Source organism: Protomyctophum parallelum (genome assembly GCF_964188405.1).
Source record: "Protomyctophum parallelum genome assembly, chromosome: 16".
NCBI classification, from domain to species: Eukaryota; Metazoa; Chordata; class Actinopteri; order Myctophiformes; family Myctophidae; genus Protomyctophum; species Protomyctophum parallelum.
The window spans coordinates 8,077,184-8,086,105 of record NC_139711.1 but is presented as its reverse complement, the minus strand read 5'-3'; positions in this window follow the sequence as shown (position 1 = coordinate 8,086,105).

Genomic DNA, 8,922 nt, shown 5'->3' with positions numbered 1-8,922 from the left:
GGCCCCATGCACATAATTATATTATTGATATCAGCTGCGTTACAATTCCAAACTTTGCCTTTGTTTTTTTTTTAAGATATTTTTTTGCGGCTTACGCCTTTTATTGATTTTGTAAGGGACAGATAGTAGGCTGACAGTAGGATAGTAGGAAACGGGAGAGAGATGGGGGGATGACATGCGGTAAAGGCCGTGTCGGGTCCGGGAGTCGAACCCGCGGCACACCGCGACTGGATCACCAGTCCGGTGCCCAGACCGTTACGCTACGGCCTGGGCCAAACTTTGCCTTTTTTATGTCCAATGTATTTGTATTTAAGTTCAGAAAGATAACATAGGTATAACTAAATTAAAAGTCAACATGTCACTATTCAGAATTCCAATTCCAAAAATAGCAAAAGAATATTCTGGATTCAAATAAATTAATAAACAAACAAACAAATACATAAATAAGTCACACTGCAACACGTTTTGAGCTTGTATATCGGCTATTTCCGCTATATACTTGTGTGACAGAGAATGACAGTGTATTATTACGAATAACCAGTAGGGGCACAGTGCCAGTACTAATAGTCATATACTGGTGCTCAGATACACATGGACATTGCTGGTTGTAGGAGTGGTTGCACCACTCAAAAAGGAAAAAAAAATCACACCCGTGTGAACTGAGTGGTGCAACTCCCCCCCCCTCTTTCTCATTAGCAGGCAACAGTGCAGCACTCTCTCTCTGTTTCTGTCACAACAGCGCCCCTACTGGTACTAGTCATACTCGTGCTCATTAATGTCACACGGACACATCATGAACAACAACATAGGTGTACACGGACATTGCTGGTTGTAGGAGTGGTTGCACCACTCAAAAATAGTGGTGCAACCACTCCTATAAGTAGGAGAGATATGAGGTTTCTGCTCGACAGTATATATATATGCAATGCTGGCCCATCTGGAGTGAGTGTGCATGGAAATACAGTTGCCCTTTCCGTCATCAAAGTTGCCCACCCCTCTGTACAATGCATCATAAAGGTTACCACTCCACAGTCATTACGTGACAGCGTCCCATTCAGACCTGCATCCCCATTGAATACTGGCGCCCATCATGGAAGAGAGTTTGGCTGCAGGGTAGCCGCAGCTGCAAAACATAACCCCCTTTTTTTGTTGCTATAGCAGTATAAAGTGAGAGATGTAAATGGCCCCCTTGCATGCTCCGCTGGTTGTGGTGTGTGCAGGCAGCCAGGGCTGGTGCACCATGCCTCTGTCCCGGGGCACGTACTGTACAGTATGACATCCATGTTAGTGCTAAATTGACAAAGCAACTGGATGCGACAGCAGAAGTCATCAAATTGCATTTTGTGGGATCTCTGTGTTGGGGTATAGGGTTTTCGTGTGAGTGTGTGTGCGTGCGTGCGTTTGCGTGTGCACGTGCGTCTCTGCATGTGCGTGTGTGTGTCTGTGTCTGAGTTGTTTTCACCTTCTCGTCTCCCTCAGCGAGTCACAATCAGATCAGTGTTCAATTTAAACTGATATGATTTATTGACGATTACCACGTTACCTCCTCGTTGGGGCGAAGATGGAAGAGAGTGGCCTGATGTGATGTTGTGTATACGACTCGGCTCGGCCTCCGGGGACGGCGCTCGGATAGATTGCACTGGTGGTGAGATCTGCACCGTTGTCTCAGCTAGTGCATAACCCATTCTGAACGGGCACCCATTTTGGTGTCAGCATCATGTTATGCTTTAGCTATTGAAAAATAGCAGATCTACAAGCTCATATCGCGCCACCGAGTGGCGCGATACGAGCTTGTAGGTCTGCTATTTTTGAAAAATCGAAGAGCGACTGACATTTTTAGAATCTGATCTCAGGTCAGAATGGGTTCATCAGACCAGTGTGTGTCCGGCGGAAACCTCGTATGAATCTGATCTCAGGTCAGAATGGGATAATCATTGCCATTGATGTCGTTTCCCCGTGTGATATGATGAACACAGTTTGTGTTCATCTTCACGGTCGCGAAGATTGACTGTAAGATGTGTGTTCATCAGAGCTGATGTTTTTCATCAGTGTCATTTTGGCTATTTGTGCCGTCCTCGAATTTACATGCTGAGATATTACACACACACACCACGGCGATGACTGTAGCGTAGCCACTTTGGTTGTGTCTATACGTACGATCATCATTTTGTTGAGCTTGAAATGTTTGCCGCCTGCAGCGTTTTGAGAAATTCATAATTGCACAACCGCGGTTAGGGCTATTACGGTGCATGCCACGCCATAGGATGAATTCATTAAGATGGAATCATAATTGCTTCATCTCAGGAAATTGTCCACAAAACCCCTCTACGGCTACGGCTTTGCACAAGAGACATTATGTCTCTGGATCTGGCAGGACGCCCACATGGTCATGGGGGCAATTCATTCATTGATTGCAAGTGAAACAGAGACGAAGTGTCCCCGTTTACCTTGTCCCGTCCTGCTTTAACCCATTCTGACCTGAGATCAGATTCATACGAGGTTTCCGCCGGACAAACACTGGGTCTGATGAACCCATTCTGACCTGAGATCAGATTCTAAAAATGTCAGTCGCTCTTCGATTTTTCAAAAATAGCAGACCTACAAGCTCGTATCGCGCCACTCGGTGGCGCGATATGAGCTTGTAGATCTGCTATTTTTAAATAGCTAAAGCATAACATGATGCTGACACCAAAATGGGTGCCCGTCCTGCTTTAACTACCTATAGGTCTCTCTTTTGGGCATGCTATTTAAAATCATTTGAAAAATGTGCTGAAGCACTGAGAAAACAGTTGCGCCTTTCTTCGTCCTTTTTTTTCTTTCAAACTTGACTACGGTAGCGGTGGTCTCAAAAACATAAGGGAAACTTTGACAGGAAAAGACTCGCTCACCGTATAGAAAAATAAGTAAAACTCCTTAGACTGAGACTTAGAAAAAATAGTTTTTATTTTATTTTACCATGCTCTTATGGTGCTCTGTGCTCATGGTGCGATTAAAAAGCAAACGTTTGGGTCCTCAGACCTTCGTCAGTGCTGTATGATTTTCACAGACAAAGAACTTGCTCTTAAAGAGCTCCAAAACAATACAGCTCAGGTGCTGAGAATGACTAATTGATGGCATCACCAGATTGTGGGCGTGGACAAAAATGTGCTGAAAAAAGGATGCTCAGTTGACACGCAGTGGTAAAGTAAACCTGCCCACAACCTCGTCTGGGGGTCGCACCGGAACCTACAGCTCGCGTCACCAGGCTTTCCACCTCGGAGGAAAGCCTGGTCTGTGTTCCAAAATGGCCGCGTGAAGCGGTCTGGAGCGGCTGGTAATTGACGTCATGTTGTAGTCTTGTTTTCATATAGTAGTCATTGTAGTCTTGTTAGTCATCGGGCAGGAAACCACAAGGCTTGTGGTCACCTGGCAGATGACTACAAATCATTGACTACAACATGACGGAAGTTACCATCTGCTCCCGACCGGATCATAAACCCGAAATGGAATGCTGCCCGGGCTAAATACACCGTGGTGCATTCGGCTTCGTCAAGCGTCTATTACCAACACAATTTGCCTTGGTTTGGGGGGGGGGGGGTCATGTAATTTGTGTATAATACACATACTCCGACAGGCCGGGCGGCACCTGTCAGTGGGAGGCTCTTCACCCTCCTCCTGATTGGGGCTCCTCGCTACAGTATGGATAATAGAAATGACAACACAAAACAATGTGTGAGGGGAGGAATCATAAACTATAAATTTGGGAGAAAACGTGGGGGGGAAAAGCTAACATAAATTGAAAAATGACAAGAAGGCTCACAACACGTGATATGACACAATGACACAAGTATAGAACGCTTAAAGGGGTTGTGCTGTCTCGTTGTTTAAACGCCGCCCAAGCAAGCGCCGCTCTGGAGAGAGAGAGAGAGAGAGGCAGAGAGCTACATGGAAACGTCAGACCCTTGGGCAGGTCCTGGAAGGGAGATACTTCCCTAATCACCTATAGTAGGCCAACGCAGCGCACCTGCGCTCATTGACACACCTGCGCGCATCAGTATAAAAGGAAGAACTCTTCTGCCTCACCAACCAATGCACTCTCCAGAGACAAGGCGAGGCTGCAGGCAGGTAAGACAAGACAACCACTATTTAAAATACCGTTCTATGTTAGATTATGAAATCAGGTAAGACAAGACAACCACTATTTAAAATACCCTTCTATGTTATATTATGAAATCCGTATGCTGACAGCGAACCGGGCACGTGCTCCTTGGTTTGACAGGCGCGTGCACTAGACCGGCTATTAAGAAGTGAATATTTGAATATTCGGAAGGAAATAGAGTACAAATACGACCCCAGTACAGGGCTTACAACGAAGGAGTACAAATACTCGAGTACAGGCTGAGTAGATATACTAAAACCGTTCTAAAAACCTGCTCTCAGCGCATTTATTGACATTGATTCAGCTACCTCGTTATCTCACCCATGTGGGGAAAGAGATCCCTAAAGCTATAAGGGCCTAATCTAAACCTGTACTTACCTCACATATACTCACTTCTGGAATCCATTGCAGGAGTACCTATACCCAAATCGTCTGTGAATGTAATCCATAGCACCTACCGATGACGATACCTTGGAAATGAACTTGGTTGACTTAATACCTTTGACTGCATTCCCCTGCACAAAGAAAGAGAGAAAAGTCCATTTCTGTCCTGCATTAATGATCAGTAAATGCCTTTGTGAATATGAATATTGAAAATGTGAATATTTAACTTTAAAACGTCTACTCGGATCTACTCTGTCTGGACCTCACCCCAGGCAGTCTTTTTGTTCAATATTTAGATATCTTAGTTTCATCACTTGATCAGGCATGCTTCTCTCGTACAAAAGCCCATTCAAGTTCAAACTTGATGTTAACCATGTTAGACTCCTGACAGATATTTTATTCGATGTTAGAAGAAGAGAAATACATTAAAATATCTATATTTTACCTGGTTCTGCAGGTGACTATCAGTAACCAGGTGCAGGGATGTGTGTTTTCACTCTAGTCTAACATGTATATACGTGGAGTTTGAAGTTGGGTGAGCTTATGGAGGTGGTACGTACTGTATGTCTGATGAAATGAATCAATAATTCTGAATACAGAACCTTCAAAACGGTCTGAGCTGCACACAAAAGACAGTAGGTAGATGTGAAAATGAACCCAGAAGTATTTTTTAAATGTACACACAGCTAGTGTGAGTGCGTGAAGTTATTGTGTGTGTGTGTGTGTGTGTGTGTGTGTGTGTGTGTGTGTGTGTGTGTGTGTGTGTGTGTGTGTGTGTGTGTGTGTGTGTGTGTGTGTGTGTGTGTGTGTGTGTGTGTGTGTGTTCTCTGTGAAGCACGAAGACCTGTCTGAATATCGGGTCAGCTAACAATCTCACTGATACACAGACCTGGTTTCATATTGGTCCTCCTCACACTGTCCACCAAATTGAGACCAGGGATAATTGAAAACACTGCCTGAAGCAGTTTACAGTGTCACAACCATTCCACACTCATACAAAAAGAGAGGGAGAGAGAGAGAGAGAGCGTAACCACTTTCAATCTGGTGTTTCTATTTTGGGTAGCCTGATTATCTGAGCGGGCAGACGAGTTTATGGTCTCGAGCGCGGCTATATTTTGGGCATATCATCGATAGGCAAACGTTTTCAAAACAAAATCGCACAACATCCACAACAACGGCCAAGCTACACCGGGCTTTTCAGCGCGCGTTTACGCGTATATACGCACACACGCGCACAAGCACTACAGAGGTCCAGTTCTATTTTAAGTGTGCGTATGTGGGGCTCTCGCGTGTGCGCGTATATATAACACGCGCGCGGAAAAAGCCTGGTGTAGCTCGGCACGCAGGGTCAGACTTTCGTTTTTTTACCAAAGCATTTTTATAGCCTTTGTTCCTGTTCCATTAGATGTTTTTAATGGTGTGTTGACTGCAGTGCTGTTTCTTTTGATTTGATTAATTTGCTGTAGCACTTTGAGATTCTCACAAATATAAAGTGCGTTATAAATAAAATCCCTTATTATTTCATCAAGCGTGTTTGGCATTGATTGATTGATTGATTGATTGAATACTTTACTAACAGTTTGCAAATAGTACAGTGGTATGAATATACAGTGGCACTAAAAGTAACAACAAAGACCACAACCTTTCCTCAAGCACTGCATATAACCCATTCCGACCTGAGATCAGATTCATACGAGGTTTCCACTGGACACACACTGGTCTGATCAACCCATTCTGACCTGAGATCAGATTCTAAAAATTTCAGTTGTTCTTCGATTTTTCAAAAATAGCAGACCTACAAGCTCGTATCGCGCCACTCGGTGGCGCGCTATGAGCTTGTAGATCTGCTATTTTTCAATAGCTAAAGCATAACATGATGCTAACACCAAATGGGTTCCCGTTCAGAATGGCATAAGGGGTGAGCTGTAGTATAACGTTGCCTCAACTTGCCTGCTGTTTATGCAAATCCACTTCCTATTAATTGCAGCCGATTACCATGGATAATGGGAGCCATTATACCGCTCATTGTGGTAATAAAGCCCTAATAACATGTTGGCCGTAAAACCCTCCCGCATTGCACATTTTACTGTCCACCGTCCACTACACTGGTCTGTAGCCATCATCACGCGCGTAAAAAAAGATTTCACGTCCCACATTTTTTGTTAGGTCAAGTCCCAATCTGCAAGCTATGTGAAATGGTGTGAAAGGACAGTGCTTTATTAATCCATGCGAACAGACTACTGTACAGTACCTCCATCTATTTTTCAATAATCAGCATGGCTGTGTGGCCTGAAGTACACTTCATGAATACTTGGTCCACTCCATTGAGACAGGGAAAAGGAAGCCAATCTGAATTCACAGTATGGTTGCCGCATACTGTACAGTACTGTAGCTGCAAGCATGCATAAGAAGGATGCAGTAACATTTGACTGCTCAATTAATTTTAAAGCTTTTTACACTATTAACCCATTCTGGGCGGGAACCCCTGTTGGCGTTAGCATTATGCTATGCTTTAGCTATTGGAAAAATAGCAGATCTACAAGCTCATAGAGCTTGTATACGAGCTTGTATAGGTCTGCTATTTTTGAAAAGTCGTAAAAATGTGGTGCAAATCTTTGAATATATATTTCCGAGCGGACATTTTTAACTAAAATATTGGATTCTGGGGGGGTCCCTGGAACTACATATTTTGAGATGGGTGGTCCGTGGCCCAATAGAGATAATTCTGGGGGTCCTTGACGTGAAAAAGGTTGAGCACCACTGACATAGAAACATGGGTTTTTCAGAAAATGTTAAGGATTTGGAAGCATTCTTTTTTTATCGACGCCAGTCCAAAATGGGTTAAGCACAATTTATCCAGCGGCTATTACGTCCTTGCGTCCTTCTCTCTGCTTTGCTTGTCTTGGATATTTCTGTTGCACTAGCAAAGCTCCCAGAGTATTATAATCTCATTCTTTTGAATTAATACAGTTGAATTTTTCCAGACTGTTTGCTGAGTGTGACTGCAGCAGACATCTAAAAGGCATAAATGACTACAGCGCTGCTGCCGCCACTACTGCTGCTACTGTACTATCTATTCAATTCTGACCTGAGATCAGATTCTAAAAATGTCTGTTTGAAAATGACAGTTTTCTGAAAAAGCTATGTTTCTATGTCAGTCGTTCTTTGATTTTTCAAAAATAGCAGACCTACAAGCTCGTAGCGCGCCACTCGGTGCGCGCCACTCCATATACTGTAAGTCTGGCCATATATGTAGCGTGTCTTGAGTGTACAGGGTTTGATGTGGTCAGATCAACATACGGAATGTCAGAACAGGTCAGCTCCATATAAGATTGCTTAATTTGTCATTTTTTCCAACTGCAGAAGCAGAAAGAAACGAAATTATGTTTCTCCTAGTTAAAGACTCGTACAAGAATAAACATATCAAATGCAAAACAATAAATAATAATATAAATACTGATACTGATTTCTGTTGCAAAGCTGAAAAGCTCTCAGAGTATAATCTCATTCTTGTGAATTAATACAGTTGAATTTTCCAGACTGTTTGCAGAGATGGGCAAAATACATTGAAAATTTATTTTGATACAAAATACAAATACTGGGTCAAAAAATGTATCTAAATACAAAATACAAAATACATCTTCCATCCCCATCGAAATACAAATTACAAAATACAAAAAAGTATTTCAAATACGTATTTCAAATACATGTATTTCAAATACTGCCCATCTCTGATGGGCAAAATATATTGAAAATGTATTTTGATACAAAATACAAATACTGGGTCAAAAAAATTATTTAAATACAAAATACATCTCATTTCTTCCATCTCAGCGAAATACAAATTACAAAATACAAAAAAGTATTTCAAATACGTATTTCAAATACATGTATTTCAAATACTGCCCATCTCTGACTGTTTGCTGAGTGTGACTACAGCAGACATCTAAAAGGCATAAATGACTACAGCGCTGCTGCTATCAACCAGTAAGACGCCTGAGGCAGTGGTTTGCGGAGCGGTCTTGATACCGGAAGGTCGCCAGTTCGAATCCCCGGACCGGCACGTTAAAATGACCACCGTTGACGTGCCCTTGAGCAAGGCATTGGACCCCTACCATGAGATGTTCTATGAGCAGGGTGTGGCTGTAAACCAGCATCTCGAGCTTAGTCCACTTCCCTGGGTAAACAAAGAACTTTGCTTTGCTTTGCTGAGGACCTAGGTTACATGCAGGCATCCGCCTAGGTGACAGAAGGCTGTTGGGCGAGCACTGGACCATTGAGCCATGGCCCAGGCTCTTTTCTGTTTTTTTTCATTGTGCCGTAATCGAGTGTTACGAGCACGTAGGGAACAGAGTTGGGAACCGTAATACAATTTACAATTTAGGCATTTAGCAGACGCT